This window comes from Camelus dromedarius, chromosome 20 (genome assembly GCF_036321535.1).
Source record: "Camelus dromedarius isolate mCamDro1 chromosome 20, mCamDro1.pat, whole genome shotgun sequence".
NCBI classification, from domain to species: Eukaryota; Metazoa; Chordata; class Mammalia; order Artiodactyla; family Camelidae; genus Camelus; species Camelus dromedarius.
The window spans coordinates 28576639-28598418 of record NC_087455.1 but is presented as its reverse complement, the minus strand read 5'-3'; positions in this window follow the sequence as shown (position 1 = coordinate 28598418).

The following is a 21780-nucleotide window of genomic DNA, read 5'->3' as shown; positions in this document are numbered from 1 at the left end:
CAATTGCTGGTCAGATGCAGCCTGGAGACAACGGATTTGGGATCCCTGTCAGGTAGGGTCCTTGGTGGGGTCTGGACATCACCAGGTCTCTAGTCTTCTATGAGAGGCCTATCAGATCATACACAACTCACAACTCCAGTCTAAAAACGTACTAGGCAATCGCCCCAGTCCACAGCAGAGTACCACATCACACCCAGCACCTGTCGACTCTGCCACCTCATGGGCTCTGCTTCCCCTCTCCACCCCAACTGGCGGCTGACGGGGTCAGAGCTGTCTCTCCACATGCATTACTCCGTGAAGGGAGTTGGATCTGGAGACAGAGCCCTGAGTTTCAGTCTTAGCAATGCTACTTATCAGCCCAGTGACTCTGAGAAGTCATGAATCTCCCTCAACCCCTCCAAGGTCTCATCTACAAAATGGTTTAATGGGTTAATGGCACGTTGTAAGTTGCAGGATGCCTGCTAGTTATTCCCCTCCCCGCAGGTTTCTTTTTGTCCTCTGCTCTGGTCAGCTGGGTCCCTGTGGGGTGTGGGTGTAAGACATGAGGGAAACCCAAAACATCGCATCCTGGACAATATCTGTAAAATGCAGGAGCGTGTGCAAGGCAACCGTGACTTATTCAAACAATGATCGCCTTGGAAGGGTCCAGGGATCTGACAGTGACTGTAGTCATTTTCTGGCAGCACTGAAATCGGCATCTTGCAGATTTAGGAGGGGAAGGCAGAGATACTGCAGGCCTTGGGGATGGCTGCTTTCATTTCGCACGCACCGCGTTAGAGCCGGCCCCTGGGGGGTTTCCTCTCATTTTCGCATGGTGCAAACCGTGCCCAGCAGCAGGTTCTCAGGGGTGGGTTGTTATGGGAGCTGGGAAATGAGGCTGGATAAGATTCCTGCCACCACACTGTCACATCAGAGCTTTTAAAAAAAAGAAAAAGAACTCCCTGTGGCTCTGTGGGAGTTTTGCCTGCGTTTTCCGGGTAATTGCCTCGCCTCCGCCCTCTGTGAGCTGGGCTGCGGCAGGCGCTGCCGGCTGGGGGTGGTGGCCAACGTCTGCCTCCTTCCCTGCGATCAGCCGGGCGGGGCAGGGCGGGCGGGCTGCCTGGGACACGGGTGCGGGAGCCCCAGCCTCCCCCGGCCAGCCGGGCCGGGCGGGAGGAGAATGAATTAGGGTCTTGGGGAAGTGGGAGCCACAGGGGAACAATTTATCCAGGGTGCACAGAGGAAAGCCAAGATCCATTGTCGACAAATGAATCTTCCAAGAGGCAGATCCAATAGAGGCTGAGGGCTCATGTTCAGAAGCCCGACTCCTGGGTCAGAGTCCCAGCTGTGCCCTTGCACAGCTGTGAGAACCTAGCAGATATTTAGAGCTCTCCGTACTTCTGAGTCTCTACCTGCCTTGTGTTTTATTGTGAAGATTAATAAATTACTACAGAGAAAGCCTTCAGAGCAGTTTAAAGGAAAAAAACAATGTTTCTTCTACATGTAATAGGTTTCTTCTGTCACCAAATGTGTGGGGATTTTCCAGCTGTCTGGCAAGTTTCCAACTGTCCGGACACCAGCTGGGTATCCTGCAACTCTGTCCTGACACTAACTGCCCGGAGTTAGCACAGACCCCACAGGTTGAGGCCTCCATCCCACAAGATTGGCCCCCACTTCAGATGCCAGTCACGAGTCCCAAGTTGTCACCTGTACTTCTGACCACCTGCCCATAAACTGGGGGCTCCTACAACCCCCTCTTCGGGTTTGATCATTGGCTGTACTGGCTCACAGAACTCAGAGAAACACTTACTGACATTTCTCAGTTTATTATGCAACAAAGGATACAGATACACAGTCAGATGAAGAGGTGTGGGCCCAGCACAGGACAAGGTGGAAAAGAGGGGTGCCACCCTCCCAGCACCTCCCTCTGTTCACCAACCTAGAAGTTCTCCAAACCCCACACTTTAGGGATTTTATGGAGACTTCATAACACAGACATGATCAGTCAACTCCATCTCCAGCCCTAACCCTATCTCCAGAGAACGGGCAGTGGAGCTGAAAGGTCCAAGCTTCCATTCATGCTTGATCTTTCTGGTAACCCACCAAGAGTCACACGCTAGAATAAAAAGCACTCTTATCACCCAGGAAATTCCACGGGATTTAGGAGCTCTGTGTGGGAGATGACTATCACCCCATCACTCAGGAAATTATGAGGGTTTCAGGAGTTCTGGGCCAGGAACTGGGGACAAAGACCACACAGATTTGTTGTTATGCCACAGCAGCTCATCCCAAGTGCACGACAAACGGTTGCTTTCATTATCCTATCAGGAGCACCCCTGCCGACTCTAAAGAGGCCCACGGGGATATACCTGAAAAATCTGGGAGATACTTGTGTTCTTAGTATCCCATTCAGAAACCAGTGAACCTCTGTAAGGACCCAGCTCAAGTGCCACCTCCTCTGTGAAGCTCTTTTTTTATGTTCCTCATTATTAAGTGATAGCTTTATGCTACGATCTGTGCTGAGCGCTTCACATATTGATTGTCCCATGCAGGGGCAGATCCAGCTTTTGTGGGGCCTCACACTTAGACAGTCTAGGAGGAATTCTTTTAAAAAAAATTATAAAACTATCTGATTTTATAACGTTTGTAAAACAAAAATGACTGAGTGAGCACATAGGTAGGGCCTTGGAAGGAGTCTGAGCAGTTGAGGGGCCTTGATGCTTAAGCTTCATCAGCTTCCTGGTAAACCCATCTTTGGTTTCACGTAATCCCCACAGTAGCCAATGCGGCTGGTAAACACTGTCCCCGTAAGGGTCTCCACATACAGATATGCAGAGTGAGACCCGAGACAAAAAGTCATTGGCCCAAGATGGTACCCGTGACTGGCGTTCCTGCTCTCCCTGATGGGCAGCCAACGCCTTCGGGCGCATCCCTCCGCTGCAGGGCTTCCCCTGTGAAAGCACGGCACTGTAATCACCAGCTGCCCATCTGTCTCTACCATAACGTCAGCTTCTCTCAGGCTCAGAGGCAGATTTCATTCATCTTTCCATCTGGGGTGACCACAGAAGGCACTCAATACACGCACACTGAGTCAACGTAGACCTCCTCCTTCTGTTCTGTGCCCTTGGTCTCCACCAATGAATCTATTTCCTGCTCCTGCTCAGGGGTTCCCAGCCCTAGCTTAATGCTTTAGAGGAAGTTTCTAGGGAGCAGAGGGGGAAAAGAAAGAACTCTTCCTATAAGACCTAAACAGACCTGCAGAAGAAAGTAGTCGGTCCAGACATTCAACAACCATTCATCAGTTACTTCTGTACTAGGAACCAGCAGCGAACAAAACACACAGCCATCCCTGCCTCCAAGGAGCCTGCATGCCACTGAGGGGAAATAGACCGCAACAAAATAAATAATAATGACCCAGTCTGTCAGATTATGATAACTGCTGTGCAGAAAAGTCAAGTAGGAAAGGAGATCAGGTCTACTGGGGGGAGTGGGGTATGTGGGAGGGCTTCATGGAAAAGGTGACATTTGATTTCTTGAATACGTGTAAGCATATTTGACTGTTCCTTATGATTGGATTACTGCATTCTGTTGATTCTTATTTTGTAGTTGGCTTTATTCCTTTGATAACTATGTAAGTTTAAAAAGCTAAAGATCTAATCTGTTCTTAGAAACAATGGTTAGTACATATATGTAAACTAAAAAAATTTGCAGTATACCATATATATGTATTTAAATGCAATATAATGTGTATGTGCAGTCAAATTGTAAATATAATTCTACCTAATAAAACTGAAAAAGGAGGGGGAAAAAAGGTGACATTTGAGAAAGCCCTGAAGGAGGTGAGGAAGTGAGCCATGTAAAAATCTGTGGAAGGGTCTTTCGGGCAGAAGAAACTGCAAGTGCAAAGGCCCTGAGGTAGGAGCACGCCTGATGAGTAGGAAGGACTGCAACTCTTGTTTATTGTGAGTTAAGAGAGAAGAAAAGAGAGAAGGTCCGTGAAGCAACAAGGACCAGAAAAGACAGGCTCTGCGGGCCACTGTGGAGAACTGGACTTTCCTCAGAGAGAGAAGGGAGTCAAGCCATTGGAGGGCAGTGAGCAGGGTGACCTGATCTGACTTCCATTTTAGAAGGACCCCTCCATCTGCCAAGTTGAGAATAAACTGTGGAAGGCAAGACTGGAATCAGGAAGACCAGTGAGGGACTATTTCAAGAATCCTGTGGGAGGTGGCTGCAACGTGGACTAGGTTGCTGGCTGTGGAAGGGTGAGAAATAGCCCATTTCCAGGTGATTTTGAAGACAAAGACGATGGCTGTGAGGATGAGGGAAAGACTAGAGCAGGGATGACTCCAAGCCTCTCTGGTCTAAGAAACTAGAAAGTTCGGAAAGCCTAGAGGCAGAGAAGCTTTGGGGGATAAGTTCAGGATGTGGGGTTTGGACATGTTAAGCTTGAGATATTTCTTGAAGGCGAGTATGCATTTGGATACAGGAGGCTGGAGTCAAGGGAGAGGGCCAGGCTGGAGAAGCAGTGTTGGGAGTTGTCCACACGTTGTTGGTGGTCAAGGCCAAGAGACTGAATGGGATCACCAAGGGACCATAGGCAGAGCAGAGGACCAAGATCTGACCTCAGGGCCTGCCAGCGCTTAGGTCGGGGAGATGGAACTGGGAAGGACAACAAGGGAGGCTGAGGGAAACCAGCAGAGCGTGGTGTCTCCAGGAGGTGGGAACAACGCTCTGGGTCTCATGCTGCTGGTGGTCAGGCAGGTGAGAGCAGGGATCTCTGGCTTAAGGACATGAAGACCTTCGGTGAGCTTGCTAAGAGAAGTTTCCATGCAGCAGTGGGGCTGGAAGGCCAACTGGAGTGGTCTAAAAGGGACACAAAAGAGAGGAACTGTGGACACAAGTGTAGACCACTGTCCTGGGGAGGGACTTCTGAGGGGATCAAAGAAAGAGACAAGAGCTGGTGAAGGAACTGGGGTCAAGAGGTGGTTTCTGGCGATGGGGAGATAACAGCATGTTCCCACAGTGGGGGGAAGGAGTCAACAGAGACAAGGGGTTGATGATGCAGGAGGGGGCGAGAGAATCAGGGGAGTGATGGGCTTGAGTAGGTGAGAAGGGTAGGATCTAGGGTACCTGGGAGCCTTAGGTCAGAGCACCCATAGTGGCAGGAAAGAAGGATAAGGTTCTGGATGCTTCTACAAAGTGAGAGAAGATAGGGAGTGGACGGTCAGGAAGAGACTGAGGAGGGCTGGTGAGAGGAGCTGGGAGGCCAGGGAGGAACAGTGGAAAGGGGCTGGGTTCAAGGGATCCAGTCCCAGTAGGGAAGGAGAATTGTTAGAGATTGTGGCAGACTGTTAGCTAGTCCCCCTAGACGCACCCTCTCCTTCTTCCTTAGCTACAGAGTCTGGCTTTGCACATTCTTGCCCGGGGAACACCCCAGGCCTCAGCGCGCCAGCAGCTAGGCGCAGCCACATGACTGAGTTCTGGCAGTGGAAGGTGACGGAGGCAAAGTGTGCGAGTTCCACACCACTGGCCTAGGAGGAATTTGTTTTCCCTGCACCTGGATCCTTTCCCCTTCTGGAATGTTGACGTGTGGCCGTTCAGCTTTGACCAACGGAGGGAGCACCAGACGGGGCAGGGCTTCTTGACTTTGGGTGTGCCTTGGACCCCTCTGGCTATCTGGCAAAGCCTGTGGGCCCTTCTCTGAATATGTCCTTAAATTTATGCAATAAAGTCGTAAGATTCCCAAGGAAAACAACTGTGCTGAAATATTATAAAAATATTTAAGAATTATAATCTAATAGTACATGGATACTTCTTATCAACACATTAAAGAACAATCTAGCAATGGATCTAACAGCTACTGTGCTCTCAGAGTAACAGCCACGAGCACACATGTACTTCACAGCAGGAGCCACAGATATTTTGCTGTCACGTTTAGTTGTTGCAGATACCATACTTGCCAACACTTGTGGTAGGCTTCCTGTCATATGGGAGAAAATGCTAATTTTCAGGTAGATCTTGACATAAATCAAGATGTAATTTTTTCCCATGCAGGCTCAGACAGCCCCTGAATTCTGGCCAGCACTGTTCAGATCCCAGGTTTAGAACATCTGTCTTTGGAGATGGGAGGACCACGACACGGAAGAAAACTGCATTCCCGAATAAGCGATCGAAGCGGAGCCAGACCGTCCTATGAGGGAACATTAAAATCTACCGTCTTTGGGGCTCTTTTTGTTACAGCACCTTCTCCTGTACCCTAGCAGAGAGGCAGACAGTGACTAAGCAACTTTTAACACGCAACTGCATGAGTCAGTGAATTGCCTCGCCCCATAGCAACCTGAAACCCAGCTGTGGGCCTCTAGACTGTGCAGCCTGGGAACTCAGAAGTGAGCCCTTCTCATTCCACCCTGTACCTCCCGAGGCCCAGAAGCAGGCCTCCTCACGTCCCACCCCCGTCTGGGCCTCAGCAAAGTCCACCTGTTTCCTGTTCTTGTCCTGGATGAGCTGTGCCCTGGCCTCACCCGCACCACGGCTGGCTAACAAAAGAGCAGCTGCCGCTCCCCCTCCTCCACACCCTCCCTCTCAGGCGCAGACACACCCGGACAGACCTTGGGGCAGATCCCTGACTACAGTTCACAGGAATGTCAGTAGAGAACTCGGGTTGGTTGGGGCCATGATTGCTGGCAGGATCTCAGGACTCCAACAGGGACTGAACTGGAGTTGCCTGTGCAGCCGGCAGCAGCAGCAGAAACGCCCCTAAAAAGGGAAAGGAAGGATGCCAAGGAGAGAGCCGATGCCTGTGCCAGGAACACGGAACTCTCAAGAGGTCTGTAGAGGGAATGAAGCCAACAATCAGAAGGACTAGAGCTGCCTTGGACTGAGCTCCTACTAACTGCCAGGACTGCTCTGTGCTTTCCACACACAGCCTCTTTGAACCCTCACAACAGCCCCCTAAGTTATAGTTTACCATCTTTACAACTCTGCAAACCAAGGCTCAGAGAGGTAGAGTCACCTGCCTGGGGTCACACAGCCAGTGAACTCAAAAGGTGCAAACCTCCTCTCAATAACAAGGACTGGAGCTAAGCATGAGGGGCCTCTTTCTGTCCTAGGAAAAAGGAGGTCTGACCCTCACTTTAGAAATTCTTGCTGTTCTGGGAAAATGTGTGGCCTTCACAGAAAAAGACAAAGCTGGAGTCTCCAGGAAAACTGCTGTGTCCTGGGGTGGTAGGGACAGCACATGATAACCACACGGAGCCACAGGATGAAGATGGAGCCAGAGCTGCGAGCCTGGGCTGGCCAGTCTGTCCCTCCCTGCCCTGCACAGGACAGGCTGGACAGGAGCTCTGTTTTGGGAAAGCCACAGAGGATGGGCTGTGGAATTCCAAGTGCCTGAGGAAGGAAACAGGCTGGCCTGAGATTTTGAGAGGCCCCAACCTCCGGGGAAGGGTGGAGTTAAAGGAGCAGCCCCAGCCGGGAAAGGAACGTGCGCTGTGGGGTCAGGCAGACCCAGCACGGCCCAAATACGCAGCCTCAGATGAGCAGGTTTCTTCACCAACAAAGGAGAATTACAACCACGCAGCATCTATGTGGCCTGATAATTGAGATCACATGGACTCTGGGTTATAAACACAAGGGTGCTGAGGAGAGTGCTCGGCATATAGTGTCTGGCATTTGGTCACCCTGATTTCTGTCCTGGAGCTCTGGGTGAGGACAGTCAGGTCATGATGTTGCATCCACGTGTCCTGAGAAGCGGGCGAAGGCTCTGTGGGGAGGGGCAAGCAGACCCAGCCTGCTCGTGCTGCCGGGTCCCCGGCTGCAGACCTCAGTGCTGTGACCGAGCTCTCTCCCCCAGGGCCGGGCCTGCTCCAGGCCGGGGACCATCTGGCTCCAGGGCAAGGAACACAGAGGGGTCTGCTTTGGCCTTGTGCCCCCTCCCCAGGACTTCTCCCTCGCACAGAGGCTTTGCCCTGCACACATGTTGCAGGAGCAAAGCCCATGCTTTGCAAGCCCCTGGGGGAGTCTGAGCTGGGTGCCCCACCTCCCCTCAATTTCCCGGTACCGAGCCCTCCCTGGCCTGCTCTGAGCCAGATGAGCCCTCCATGAGCCACAGTTCCTGCTGTCAACTGCTCTCTCCCACCGCTGCTCAGCTCTGCCCCCAGCCTGCCTTCACCAAGGACTCTCCCTAAGCAGGGTCCTACTGTCCCACAGCATAGTCTGGTCCTCAGGTGAGGTAGTCTGGGGCTGTGAATTAGAACAGTGAAGAAATCAGGGCAGAGGTCCCCAAACCTCCATCCACAGCACCCTCAGGTGGCTGTGCAGTTTGGGAACCCTGGCATCAGGGTGATTCATTCATTCAACAAAGCATTTGTGGGACACGTCCTCTATGAATTAGACCCTGAGCTAGAAGCTGAAAATACCACCAGTAAATAATCCAGCCCCAGATCTTAAGGAGCTCCCTGTTTAAGAGATAGACAAGGCAACACAGTCATCCATTCCCCACAGTCGCAGGGCGGAGAACACAGTGGGATGTGTGCAAGGGGGATCTGCCTGCCCCTGGGTGCTCAGGGAAGCTCAGGGAAGGCTTCCTGAAAAAGGTAGCTTCCCAGCCAAGCCCTAGCACTTGGCCAGACAAACCTGGGAAGTACTTGGGGCAAAGCACTGAACGAGGTAAGAAGGCTGTTAGAGGGAGCTTGGCATCGCATTAGAGACCAGCAAGGAGGGATGCAGGTGGGTGGGGTAAGCAGGAGCCACTGAAGGGTTTCTACAAAGGAAGAAACGGACTGAACCAATCTTTCAGAACCAACATCCAGCTGCAGTGTGAAGAGTGGATGGGGAGGACAAGACTGGTGCCCAGTTAGGGGGCTGCTGCAGGGATCCAGGAGCTAGGTGGTGGTGGCTGGAGCCAAGGCAATAAGGGTACAGATGAGGAACTGTGGGTGGGACTGGGTGGTTGAGAGGATGTGGGATTAAGGGAGAGGGAGGAGAGAAAATAACTCCCAGGGCTCTGCCGTGAACTGCCGTGTGGGTGGATGGTGGAGTTGGTCTCAGGGGTCTAGGGAGGGAACAGGCTTGAGCAGAAGGGAAATGATGAGCCCCTGTGGGACCCAGGTTTAAGGTGCCTGTGGGGACTCCCAGTGGAGACAACCCAGGGGGCAGGTATACACAAGAGCTGGGGGTTCAGGAGCCCACCTGGGGAAGGGGCCTGAGGGAGCACATAGGTGGAGCAGAGCATCCAGGCTGGGAGGCTCAAGAAAAGGGGAGACCCTGGGGGGAAAGAGCAGGCAGAAGGGACAGCATGTTCGTGCCCACACCTGGGAGACCAAAAGTGATTCCGAGCTGCTGGGACAGGGAAGCTTTAGCTCGAGGGCAGTACATTTCAGCAGTGCTGTGTGTTGCTGCAATTGGCACTGCATTGACAGAAGAGGGGAGATCCATGTGTAGCATGAGCTGCTGGAACATCAGGAAGTCACAGAGGCTGCAGGGACATGGGAGGAGGAGCACGATATGAGGAGTCCTGCTTGGTGAGCTTGGGCCAAGATCCTAGATTCCCTTGGCCTCAGTTTCCCCATCTGTAGTACAGGGGTTACAATACTTGCCTTCTTGGCCATGTGTGAAGATTAGGTGGGGTGGGTTTGAAATTGTGGTCTAAGGGGCTATGGGAGGGTATGATGGGTATGCATCCATGGATTCTGGCTGGGGCACAAAAGCTTTCTGGAATGCATTTGGAAGGATCCTGGAAGTGAGGAGGGGGAGAGAACACAGATGCCCAAGTCCAACCAGCCTATTGACTCACCACGTGTCTCTTTTCCTGTCAAGAATTGATGAATAACCTTGGCCAGGCCAGGAATGAGACGAAGGACATATGAGGGGCTGGGGTCAGCCTGAAGGCTTCTGGTTGTAAATGACAGAAAACCCAACCCCACTGAAGCACAAAAAAGACTGTCAGCTGCATCTCACTTCATTCTTCTACTCACTTCATCTCACTCTGAATCTAGGGTCTCAAATGATATTGTCAAAGCCTAGTGTCCATTTTCCCGGCTCTTAGCTGACTTCCTCGGGGTTCCTTCCATTCTCAAACAGCTCCTCTGGGTTGGCAAGCTGGCCACACCAGCTCCAGCCTCACAGCCTCCCGGGGTTAAATGCAGGGGTAAAGCTCAGATCCACCCTCCTTCTGTCTCCCTGGCTTGGATCGGGTCATTGGCTCCTCCCTGAACAAATCATGCAGCCAGGAAACCAAACCCAGGGAGGGCTGAGGTGGAGTGAGATCCCCCAAAGCAAAATCAGTACGTGCCAGAGAAAGGGCAATGAGGCCATTGCTTCTCATGGAAGCAGTGGTCTTGAACGGTGCTTTCCTCTGTTCGGAAAGCCAAGGCCAGAAGCAAGGTGGGTGCTCCAGTTCCACGTTCCCCTTCCCTACCCACATGCCGGCTCCTGCTGGCAGTGCCCTCAGCCCGCAGCCTGTTCTCCTATGGGCTCTGTGCGTGCCCTATGGGTAGAAATGTATGATAATGATAGGATATGATAATATAAACTTGTCTCCACGCCTAGCACTGCTTCTGTCTTCCCAGGGTGTGCTCCAGAGAGCGCTGGGTCTGGCTGCCACTGCATGGGCAGCCCAGGTTCCCAGAGGCCTGAGAGCAAGTCCCTGAGTCATCAAGAGCTCTGTGGGGACTCCTGGCCTTCAGCCAACAGGACTACACAGGCCAGCTTTGCCATCTCTAGCTGTGGGACTAACCACTAAACTCTGAGTCTCCATTTTCTCACCTACAAAATGGGATTAGTAACACCTCCCTCGGGGCTAAATATAATAACATGTGAAAGTTTAACAGAGTTCCTGGGGCTTACATCAGTGTATTTCATACTATCGCTAGTGGAGCAGTATTTGTGTAAAATACAATAAAAATGAATTACTAGGGAAGTTAAATTTGAAAAGATATCCAATTTTTACTGTCACATTTAACCAATCTGAAATTATTCTGTCGAATAGTTATAAAAGTTTCTAAAGTCAATTTCTGTGCTTTTTCTCATGTGCAAACTAGCTAACAAACACTTCCCAGACCAATATGGATCCATGGACCCAATTCTGAGTAGCACTGATTTACAGGGCTCCCCACAAATGGTTGTGGACTTTTCCATAATCCACTCTTGTTCCTGTGATCATTACTCGAAAACTGATTTTTCTCTTCCCCCTCTTGCAAATCCAGGTTTCACTGGTGTGTGAAGCAGGCTTGTTGACTGGTTGAATGGTGGAAACAGAGAGCTGTGTGTGAGGCCAGGAGAGGTTGAGCATCACCCCTACCCAGGATATCATGAGCAGCTGCAGCAGACACGTGGAATCTCTGGTCCCACCAAGTTTATAACCTTGCATGACAGAGTCCTCTAGGTGTTCTCCAATATCCATTCTTCCCTTTTTCTGTAATAATAGTTTTAAATGGAAACATGGTTGCCTCGCTAAAGACTACATTTCCCAGTTTCCCTTGCAGCCAGTTGTGGTTATGTGACTGCATTTTGGCCAATGGGATACAAGCAGAAGTTACTTCTGTCCTCTCGATTGGGTGAGTGCTCCCTGTCTCCCTATCCGCCTTCCCATCATCTGGCAGATCACAAGAACTAAAAACTTTGGGGTCAGAGAATCTGTGTAAAGAGAATGGTAGACTCTCCCCAAAAGCTCTGGATTGCCGATCTTCCAGCAAATAAACTTCTATTTTGTCTGAGCCATTATATCTGAGGTTTTTCTGTCACAGTAGCCTAGTCTGGATCCCACTCTGAAATGAGCAGTGGTAACAGATCCCAGTGGATCTCTGACTTCACCTGGATTCTGCATGCTTTCCTAGTGTCTTAGGAAGATTTGGCAAATCCTCTTCTGACAGTGAATAAGGCTGTTGCTGAGACCTAAGGTCTGAGACATGTGCAGAAATAATAAATAAATGCAATCTTTTGACATCCTACAAGTACTAACATGCCAGAAACAATCACCTGTAATCCTCACAATAGCCCTTGGAGATAGGGAGGGCCTGCTACCACTCCCTGAGCTTCTCCTGAGTTCTACCTTCTCTCTGATGGGGCCCAAATCAAGAGCACCTGGATTCAGGCTGGCTCTGGAAGCAGAACATCTACAGAACTCCAACTGGTCTGTAGAGCTAAAGTCACTTAACTCCCTCATTCAGCAGCTAACTCATAAGCACCGACTGTTTGCCAGGCTCTGAGCTAGAGGGACCGCAGTGAACAAGCTGACTAGTGCCTGCCCTCTGAAGCTTGCTGCCTCTGGGTGGGAGACCCAGCCTAAACAGAAAAGCATGCAGGAGATAAGTATTTACAGTGGGCATGAAGGTGAGGAAGGAAGAGACTCCTGGGCCAAGGTCCCAAGAAGTTTCAGGCAGGGCATACAGAGCCACGTTTGGAAAACACCGTAACTGGGATGGGGGCTGGACCTCTGGGAGCTTGGGGAGATGGCAGAGGAAGTAATCTCCCCAACATGGGCACTTAGGCATCTCACCAACACAGGAAGTCTGTCTGCATGTTTATTATGACATCCCATGAGCATGGCACCTCTGTCCAGAACAGGACTAAAAAGCTGTGTCCTGAGTCCCAAAAATCTGAGATAAAGACTCCCTCATACCAACTTGGTTTCACCCCAACATGATGATTTTCAATATGTTTTAAAAAGAGCTTCTACTTCATCTACTAACAACAACAAACTCCATCATGTTCCTACTAAAAAGGTCGCTTTTTGTAGTTGAAGAACTCAGAGCCCACTTGACCAGTGTTAAAAGAGCCAGAACTGTGAGCTGGACCACTTTCTCTTTGTGCCTGTCTGTGCAGCACAACAGGGCTGAGAAGCTTCTGGAAGCATGTCTGATTTGTCATTTAGGGATGTATTTGTCTGGGAGTCTCCAACTGGTAACCTAACTCCTGAGGCCTGGTGCATTGTCATCTCCTGTGATTCTCATATTTGTTTTTGCAGTCCTCCAATTCAACAAGGGAATAAACAAGGTGGAGGTATATTTTACGGAAGGATCAGCAGTTTAAATAGTAAACGAGCAAAGATCTGTCTGTCCAGCCAGCAGTGGGGGATATCTTATGTAAGATAATTGTCTGCCCAGCTCTTGGGGTTGAACCTCTATATAGGTATGGCTTCCACCCAGTTTAGATTTATACTGGGAACTGGGAGGCTGCTGATAAGGCTCCCCTTATGGTTTCTTGGTGAGTGAGCACTGCTACTTTTTTCTCTTCCACAGAAATCTGGGCCTCGGGTGGGGTGGGGGGGTGGGGGGTAGGGGTGAGCCCAGAGCAAGCAGGCCTTCCTGGACCTGTGTGGGTGCTATCAGTGGGGCCAGGCGGAAGTACAGACAGGCAGCTGGGGAAGGGAGATGGCTGTGGGAGTGATGTAGAGTGAGACCCACTTGGGAGTGCCTCCAGTAACAGTCTACACTCCACAGAGTCACCAGGAAGTGGGCCCCAGCCTTCAGCCCCCAGGACGAGGACGGGCTCCCTCGTGATCAGAGGAAAAGGTCTGGTGGGTCCTCAAATGGGAGCCGGTACCAGGCCTGTGTGATTGCCTGTCTCTGGGAACAGAGAGGCGGAGGTCTAGAGGGGAAAAAGTAAGCTGAGTCAGAGCTCCAAATCCCCGCGCCTCTGGCCTTCTCCCTGACCAGCCCCTCTGTCCTCCCTTCTCAGGCTGACACCACTCCCCAAGGGCCCAGCAGCTGCCCAGTCCCCAGGAAGGAAAACCATGACTTCCTACCAGGCAGTAGCGCCTGGAGAAAGGGAAGCCTGCGCGTGAGCAAACACAGACATGCACGTGCACGAACGGTACATGCTTGAGGGTAATAAATTCTAGTCACACGCTTTAAAAATCAAAGGCAGGAACATAATAGCTACTCAGCAAAAGTTTGTGAGTTTCACCATAAAGTGTTAGCGGAATAGAGGCCATGGACATGTCTCATATGGTTCAAGGGAAGGGAAAAGAGGTTTGGAGGGGAGAAAAAGCGCAAAGGAGGGGAAAGACTGGATGGCAGTGAGTTGAGACGAAATGGGAGGAAGCCCACTGGGCTTTGCTCATGCACTGGCCTCCTTTATTGTAATAACTCATCACCTACTGTGTGCAGGCTATTTACTTCCATCACTTATTTTGACTTTCACAACAAACCTGGAAGGGGAGTAAGATCAGCCCTATTTTGATACCCCCACCTTAGTGGAGGGGATCCTGGCACCTCATCTGGGTCTGAAACTCTTAATGCTTCCCACAGCACCTGACACAAAGCAGGTCCTCAAGAAATGTGCAGTGAATGAGAGAAGAGAGGATGTGGAGGACCAATGGAGAAGGGAGAGCTACTGCACTGCTACCAAGATGGGGAGGGGAGGGTAGAACAGCAGAGCAGACACACACAGATGCCCTGTGTCTATGGGAGCTGTGCTTCTGCCACCGCCCTTTTATTTCTCTCCAGGCTTTCCCACCCGAATCCCCATAAAACTCCACCCTCTAGCCCAGGCTCTCTCCCCGCTGAATCACCTGGGGAGCTGTGAAAACAGCTGCAGCTTGGGCCCCACCCCCAGAGGTTCTGCATTAATTGGTCTGGGTTGGGTCCCGGGCAGCAGAATTTATTAAGTCCCCCAGGTAGCTCCAATGTGCAGCCAGAATTGAGAACCCTGCAAGCTCAGCCTACCACGTACATCCAGCCCCTGCTAGGCGCTGCCCACCACGCTACAAGGTAGGCATCCTGTGCCCCTACTACAGGTGACAAACCAAGTTTCTGCGAGATTAAGAGCCTTGTAGTTGTCACTACTAAGGGGCAGAGGTGTGAATGGGAATTCACATCTGACCTCAGAACTCCAGCTCCCCCATCCAGCACACAAAAGCCCATCCATTTGGAATGGGCCTTGACTGGGGTCGCCCTGGGTTCTCTTTTAGGAGGCTGCCACACTGGCTTTGAGCCCCCCAGCATACTCTCCCGTGAAAGGTGTGCCCAGCTCCTTAGCCAAGGAGGCCTGGGAGAGTTACAGCTACTAATAACAGAGTTGCCCTGAGTACAGCTCTTCCCATTCACCGAGCTTTCCCCACACTTTATCCCATTTAGCGCTCATACCTACACCACGAGGTGACCCCGGCTGGAGTGATCATTAAGTCCACTCTACAGTGGAAGGAAGTAAATCTCTGAGCAGCTAAATGATTTGGCCAAGGTCACAGAGCTAATTAATTGGCCCGGGGAGACTAGAATACAGCTCTTCTGTTTCTGAGACCAGACTTTTTTTTCTTTTTTCTTTTTTCTTATTCCTGAGTCAGGGTTTGGAAAATCTGCCTTTGCTAGAGGAAAGTGCAATTGGCCACAGAGCAGGCAGCCCAGCCCTTGAATGGTCTAGAGAACGGCACTTTGAAAAATGCCATCTACATGCTTACGAAAATGTTGGTTATTATGATTATTATTATGTGGCACAAAAGTGTTCTGGGCCCTGCTGAATCTAAAATCAGGAAACACTATCCGGTAAGTTCAAGTTTTAGGCGTTTTTTTTTTTCTTAAATCAAGATTGAATTGGAGACCTTTCTGTTTTTATCTTAGCAACCCTCAAGATGGTCACTGGACCAACAAGGGCAGGGCCTGAGTAACCTGATCTCAGAGCCTTCCTGCCTGGTGAAGAATGTACTCTCTGACCTCTGGCATGTCCTGTGACCTTGGCAGAGGGGAGTCTGTCCTGTTGGAAGGGGTGTGGTTAGAGACCAGCTTGGGTGTTGCAGGGTGAGATCTCTGGGTGTGTGGGTGTTGGCAGCATGTGACTCGAAGGATAATTGCTGTTTGCCACAGGTCCTTGAGGACTTTTGACTCACCTGTCTTAGCTAAATGGCATTGTTAAGAAGCCCGAGAAAGGAAAAGTAGACAGCAGAGCTGGAAAACCAGGAGATAGAGTCCCACATGTTCTCAGCTGACCCAGCCAGCGCGGGAGCCTGAACTCCTGAAGAGGGTCCAGGGGCACAGTTGGCTTTTAATGCAGCTTCCTAGTCCTAGTTAGAGACGAGAGGGCAGGAAGAGGGTCTTAGGCAGCCAGGGGACCTAGCCGAAGCCTCACTCACTCCTGGAGGGCAGCCCTGGTTTGCTGCCTCTGTGCTGAATCTCTCTGGTTTAAGCTTGTTGAAATTTGGTTTTTGTTTCTGTTTTTTGCTGCCTCACATTTTCCCAGTTTAAAAATGAGTATGGCACTAGAGAGGGTTAGATCCAACCACTGAATTCATTTTAATACAGTGATTGAGGAATTACGAGCTTGCTCAGGGTAGAGGGTCCAGAGTGAGAGACCTCACCTTTGCAGCAATGATATCATGCTCTCCACCTTCCTCTGCTCTCTCCATCTTCCTCTCCACATGTTCCCAACCCGCGCCCCACCCCCCAACTCAGGATGCCACACCACTGCCTGTCCTGAGGCCTTTGCACATGCTGTTCCAGCTGCTTAGGTGTTCTTCTCCCACCCCCACCTTGGAAAGCACCAAACCTTCAAGACTGAGCATCATGAATAAGTCATATTTACTGAGGACCTACTAAGTACCAGGCACTGTGCTAAGCATTTTATGTCCATCACTCCCTGAATGTTCAGAGCAGCCCTGTGAGGTTGGTACCGTTAGCACCCCATTTTAAGGACGGGGTCCTGAAGCTGGCACAGCTGGTCACAGGTAACTCTAAGTGGCAGGGCTGAGATTGAAACCAGGGCTGCCTGCCTCCATACCTATTGTTTTACCAAATAGCCTCTAGTGTCACCCAGGAAGTGAAAGGCTCACTGCATGCCAAGATGGTCAAGTTAAGATGAGATCATTTCAGTTATGATTGGTGTCCTTACAAAAAAGGGAGATTTGGACAGAGACGGACCAGCACACAGGAAGCACCATGTGAAGATGAAGGCAGAGATGGGATGATGCGTCCCCGAGCCAAGGAACACCAGAGGTGGCCTGCAAACCACCGGGAGCTAGGAGAGAGGCCTGGAACAGCTTCTCCCTCACAGCCCCCAGCAGGAACCACCATGCCCACGCCTTGATCTCTGACTCCTAGCCTCTAGAACTGTGAGAGAATATGTTTCTTTTGTTTCACCCCAGTTTGCGGCAGCCCCAGGAGACTAATACAGCTGGGGAGGGTCTCCGCTGGCCGGCTGGGGGTTTGGACCTTGGCAGCCAATGGGAAGTCAGTGAAGGCTTCTGGGAAGGAATGGTCCCAGCCAGATACTTGTCCATCTGTTCTGCCCCAGTGGAAGTGAAGGATTCTCTGGGTGGAAAGATCACTGGTAGCCAGCATGGAAACAGGCTGAAGGAAGCTGCTCCATCCATATTAATGGATTACACAGCATGGGCTCAGCTGGAGAGGTGCTGTAAGTTATGGTGTCTGCCCGCCACTGCTCACAGTGGGGGTGAGGGGCAAGACAAACTTGCAGGGACAGTGGCGAGCAGCTCAGATATGGCCTTGCAGTGATCCTGCATTGGGACAGAGTAGTGCATGACCACAGCTAGAGCAGAGGGTGGGTACGTGGCAGTAGCCCCTCCTGTGGGCTCTGTTGGGCCTGGGATGGCTTATCAGCTCAGGTTATTGGGGGGTTCCAATCTGTAAAATACAATTCTAACTTGAACAAAAAGAGGAATTTATTGGGCATATATAATCAGTATGTGAATAACGGTGAATAAAGATTGAATGAATGGAGATGAGTTGGCAAATAATTATATGCAAGTCAGTGACAGATACCAAAAGATCTGAACAAAATGCTACTAGGCAGGAAGTGATCACGTCTGTTGAAGGAATCCAAAACCATCTCCCAAGGGAAGCTCCCAAATGGAGGAATGGCTGCCCACAGGAAGGATAAGAGCAGGCAGCTCTGAGGGTGCGGAGTGGGAACCCTGGAGGTCTCTGAGGGGCGGACATAGCTGTGGCAGCTCTGAAAATCTCCCCTAGGATGCCAATTCTCAGGGAGAGAACTGATAGGCTTACCATGGGCCATGGGCCCACCCCCTGGGGGCGGGGCCTGTGATTGGCAGCTCAGGTCGAAGGCATTAGTTGCCCAAAGGAAAACAGGACCATTCACTAGAACCAGGTGGAACAACAAGGCATTCCGAGCAGGCAAAGCGGGAGCCACCCTGTGCAGGTGAGGAGAGGGCTTGAAATTCAGGAAGTTGAATGACGAAGGAAAGAGCTGGAATGAATCATGGATGAGCCTCAGGCTGAGAGGAGACACACCCGGTGGGAGCCAGATGCTAGTGTATGTGTGGTGGATATGTATCCTTTCATCTGCCTGGAAGCCGTACCTCACGCCCCTGCCCTCCTTCTGAGAACTTTCTCTCCCCTTCCCTGCCCCAAACTGCATCTCTGTGGTTCCTGTGGGAAGCCACTCTGATATCCTGTCCTGGTGGACCAGTCCAGGGCTGGCAGTGGTCCCAGCTTGGGCCAACCATAGTAATCAGCCCTTCACCCTAAATCCTTCCCAGTAGGTCCTCAGGGAGTTTAAATTGGATTTATGCCCCTCATGGTTGTCTAGATTTAGGGTCCTTTCTACTGCCCAGTTCCTGCCCTCAAGGAACTCAAAATAAAGCAAGGGAGACAACAATTAAAACAGCTAGAATACAGTGTGAATATACTTAAACACCATATTTACTTGCTACCGTCAGTGAGCACACAGATGAATCCTTATAAGTCATATATATGCATTCGTGTACAAAGGTACTGGAAACAGATGAAACTTCATAGAGGAAGAAGGGCATTCCAGGAGACAGAACAGCTTGAGCAAAGTGTAGAGGTAGAAAAGCACTTGACAGTTTTGCAGAATGTAGTCCAGCGTGACTGCAGTATAGCGTATGTGACAGGGAGTGGCCAGAGAGGGGGTGAGGACCTGTTAGAGATGCGCTTCTGATGTGTCCTGGAGTTGGGAGAAGAGACAGAGCACGCACAGTGTTGGGTGGTCATGGTAATAGGAGAGAGGCTGACTCCCTGATTTCTGGCTTGAGCAGCCCAGGGGGTGGAAGTGCTGTCCAGCAGGACAGGGCAAGTCCGAGGAGAAACAGGCTGGCAGGTGGGGGTGGAGCTAGGAGTTCACTTTGGGGCCTGTTGGATTGGAGGTGCTTGTTGAGCCCAGTAAGCAGTTCGATGCACAGGCCTAACTGCATTAGCCCTTTCCTGAGGGAGGGTGAAGTGCTGTGGTGAAAGAGGGCAGGCCATAAGGGAAGGAGGGAATCAGAAAGATGTTATATTTGAAAAAGGACCATTAATTGCCAGGGGATAGAGCAGGAAGACAATCCTTACGAAGCAGCCAAAAATGTAGGTGTCAAGAAGTAAGAATTTTTAGATAAAGCAAGGAAGTCTACAGCTGGTTCACCAATGACAATCTGTGAATGGTGAGTACCCGTAAGATTGTCAGCCTTTGTTGTAAAGTTTCTGCCTCACTCCTGTGGGCTGGTTGAGTCCACTATGCTGTCCTGAGCAGAGGGGGAACAGAGGAGGAGAGAGAGCTGCCACATTGCTGCTCACTCCTCGGACAGGGAGTAGTAAGAGGCATTCCCAGGCAGATCGCGTGCTAAACTGTAGTGGTACAGACTCTCTGGATTGGAGCCAGAGGAGAAAGCTCTCACCGAGGTTTGGGGTAATCACGTGTAGCCTCCTAAAGGCTGGATAGGATTTGAAGCACTGTGAGCAACATTAGTGAGTCAGGGTGAGGCTAGCCCCAGGAAAACCTAGATACTCAGGCCACATTCAGACCTAACAGGCATCGGAAGCAGATCCGTGAAGGTTTTTGAGCAAAGGAGTAACAGTGAGAAGCTGGCATTTTCTAGGAGGAATTGTCAATGCCACGTAAGAGAGACAGAAAGCTAGGAGGCGCAAAGGTGGTTTTTAGGGAAAGTTCATTTAGCAGACATTTCCTGGGAACCGAGTATATATACCAGATACCAGGTAGAGCCACAGAGACGATGAGAAGGACAAAGATCTGGGAGAAGGATCAAGAAAGCCTTCCTGGTTTTGAAGAATAAATGGAATTTGCCAGTTAACCTCTCTGCTTAAAAGTGTCTTTATTTATCTTCAGAAACACATATTAAAAAGTCAAACAATACGTAGGGATATGCAGTAAAAGTAAATCTCCCACACAGGTTGGCCCGCAGGGCCCACCTCCTGAAAAAGCAGCCGCAATCATTAGCTTCTAGACTAGAGCAGTGATTAAATTCACAGATTCTGGTACCAAACTGCCTGACTTAAGATCTCAGCTCCACCACTGGCTAGATGGTCACCTTGGCCAAGCAGCTTAACTTCCCTATGTCTCTGTGCCTCAGCCGCATGAAAAGCGTGATGACAATAGAAGTACCTCCAGGGTTGTTGGAAGAATTAAATGAGTTAAAATATGTAGAGTTCAGAATGGGTGCCTGGAACATGATGAATTCAAAGTACATGTCCTCCTGTTAGCGCTCCTATTATGCTCCAAGTGTAGGATGTGTATGTATAAAATCACTTGGCACGGATAGAGATGAAATAAGATAATACATGTAAAATACTTAGTATAGTATGCAGCCAAAAAAAGGAAAAGTGTTCAAAAATTCCAGTTGTTGCTGTCATCCTTATTAGTGCCCCAGTGTAGCTACTCAGATGGCCAGGGAGAGTCAAAGGCCAGAGCTTCTGCCAAGGATGGTCCTCTGTACATGTGTGTTGAAAAATGAAAGGATGAGAGAGGGAGGGAGGGAATAAGCCCTTCACCTTGTAGTCACAAGAGTGCCTTACCAGTTCCACGCTTTTTTGTTTATGTGTTTATTTTGAGGGAGGGGATAATTAAGTTATTTATTTATTTGTTTGTTTGTTTGTTTTTTTAAATGGCGGTACTGGGGATTGAACCCAGGAGTTCATGCATTGAAAGCCTGCGCTCTACCAGTGAGTTACACACTCCCTCGTAGTTCCATGCTTCTCATTCTAATTTTTTTTTAAGTGCAAAAGTAGGAAGAGAAACGTTCTGTCTGTACCAGAGTGTCTTTGCACCATTCCCCACCTTCTATGCATACCCTTTACCATGGAGGCTAAGAGCCTGGGAGCTACAGATCCCAGAATCCCTTGCTAGCAGGGATCTGGATTTGATTGTCCTAACGAGAGGTACCTGTGCAAGATTTGGAAGGAGGACGAGAAGAACTCCTATGAGATTTTGTAGTGGCCTCTAGGAATTTGCCTGAAAATCATGTGCTATGGTCTGTAGACAGCTGTGATCACGTCTCCTCCGGTTCTTAGAGCTTCCTGACTCTGAGAGCTAGCAGCCAACCCGGGAACCCAGGCTGGTTTGCCTTTACTTTCGTTCCTCCAGCCCTTTCAGCAGTTGTGTAACCACTTAAGTCCCTGTATTAAACCCCTTCCTGCTTGAACTACCTGAGTGGTGTCTGTCTTTCTGACTGAACCATAACTAAACTTTTCCTTTTTATTAGGAAAGAAAAACTTTCCCAGAGATCCACCATTGAACTTTTACTCATGTCTAATTGGCTAGAACTGTTCACAAAGCCCAGCCAGTCGGCAAAGGATTACCATTAACAGGCTTAACCCAGTCATGACTCATGGCCGCCCCCCAACCCCCAGGGCCGGGCATATCACTGCCTAGTACCTGAACAAAGGAGAGGTAAATGGCCATTCTGCAGGCACTTGTACTTTCTGTTCCTCCCTCAGTGTTTTGGGACCCCAGTCTTTTTTTTTTTTTTTTTTTTTTTTTTTCCAGTGAGGGTACTGGGGATTGAATCTGGACCTCGTGCATGCTAAGAATTTGCTCTGCCACTGAGCTATTTCCCTGCCCCCGGAGACACTAGTCTTATGTGGAGGGTCCTAGTAA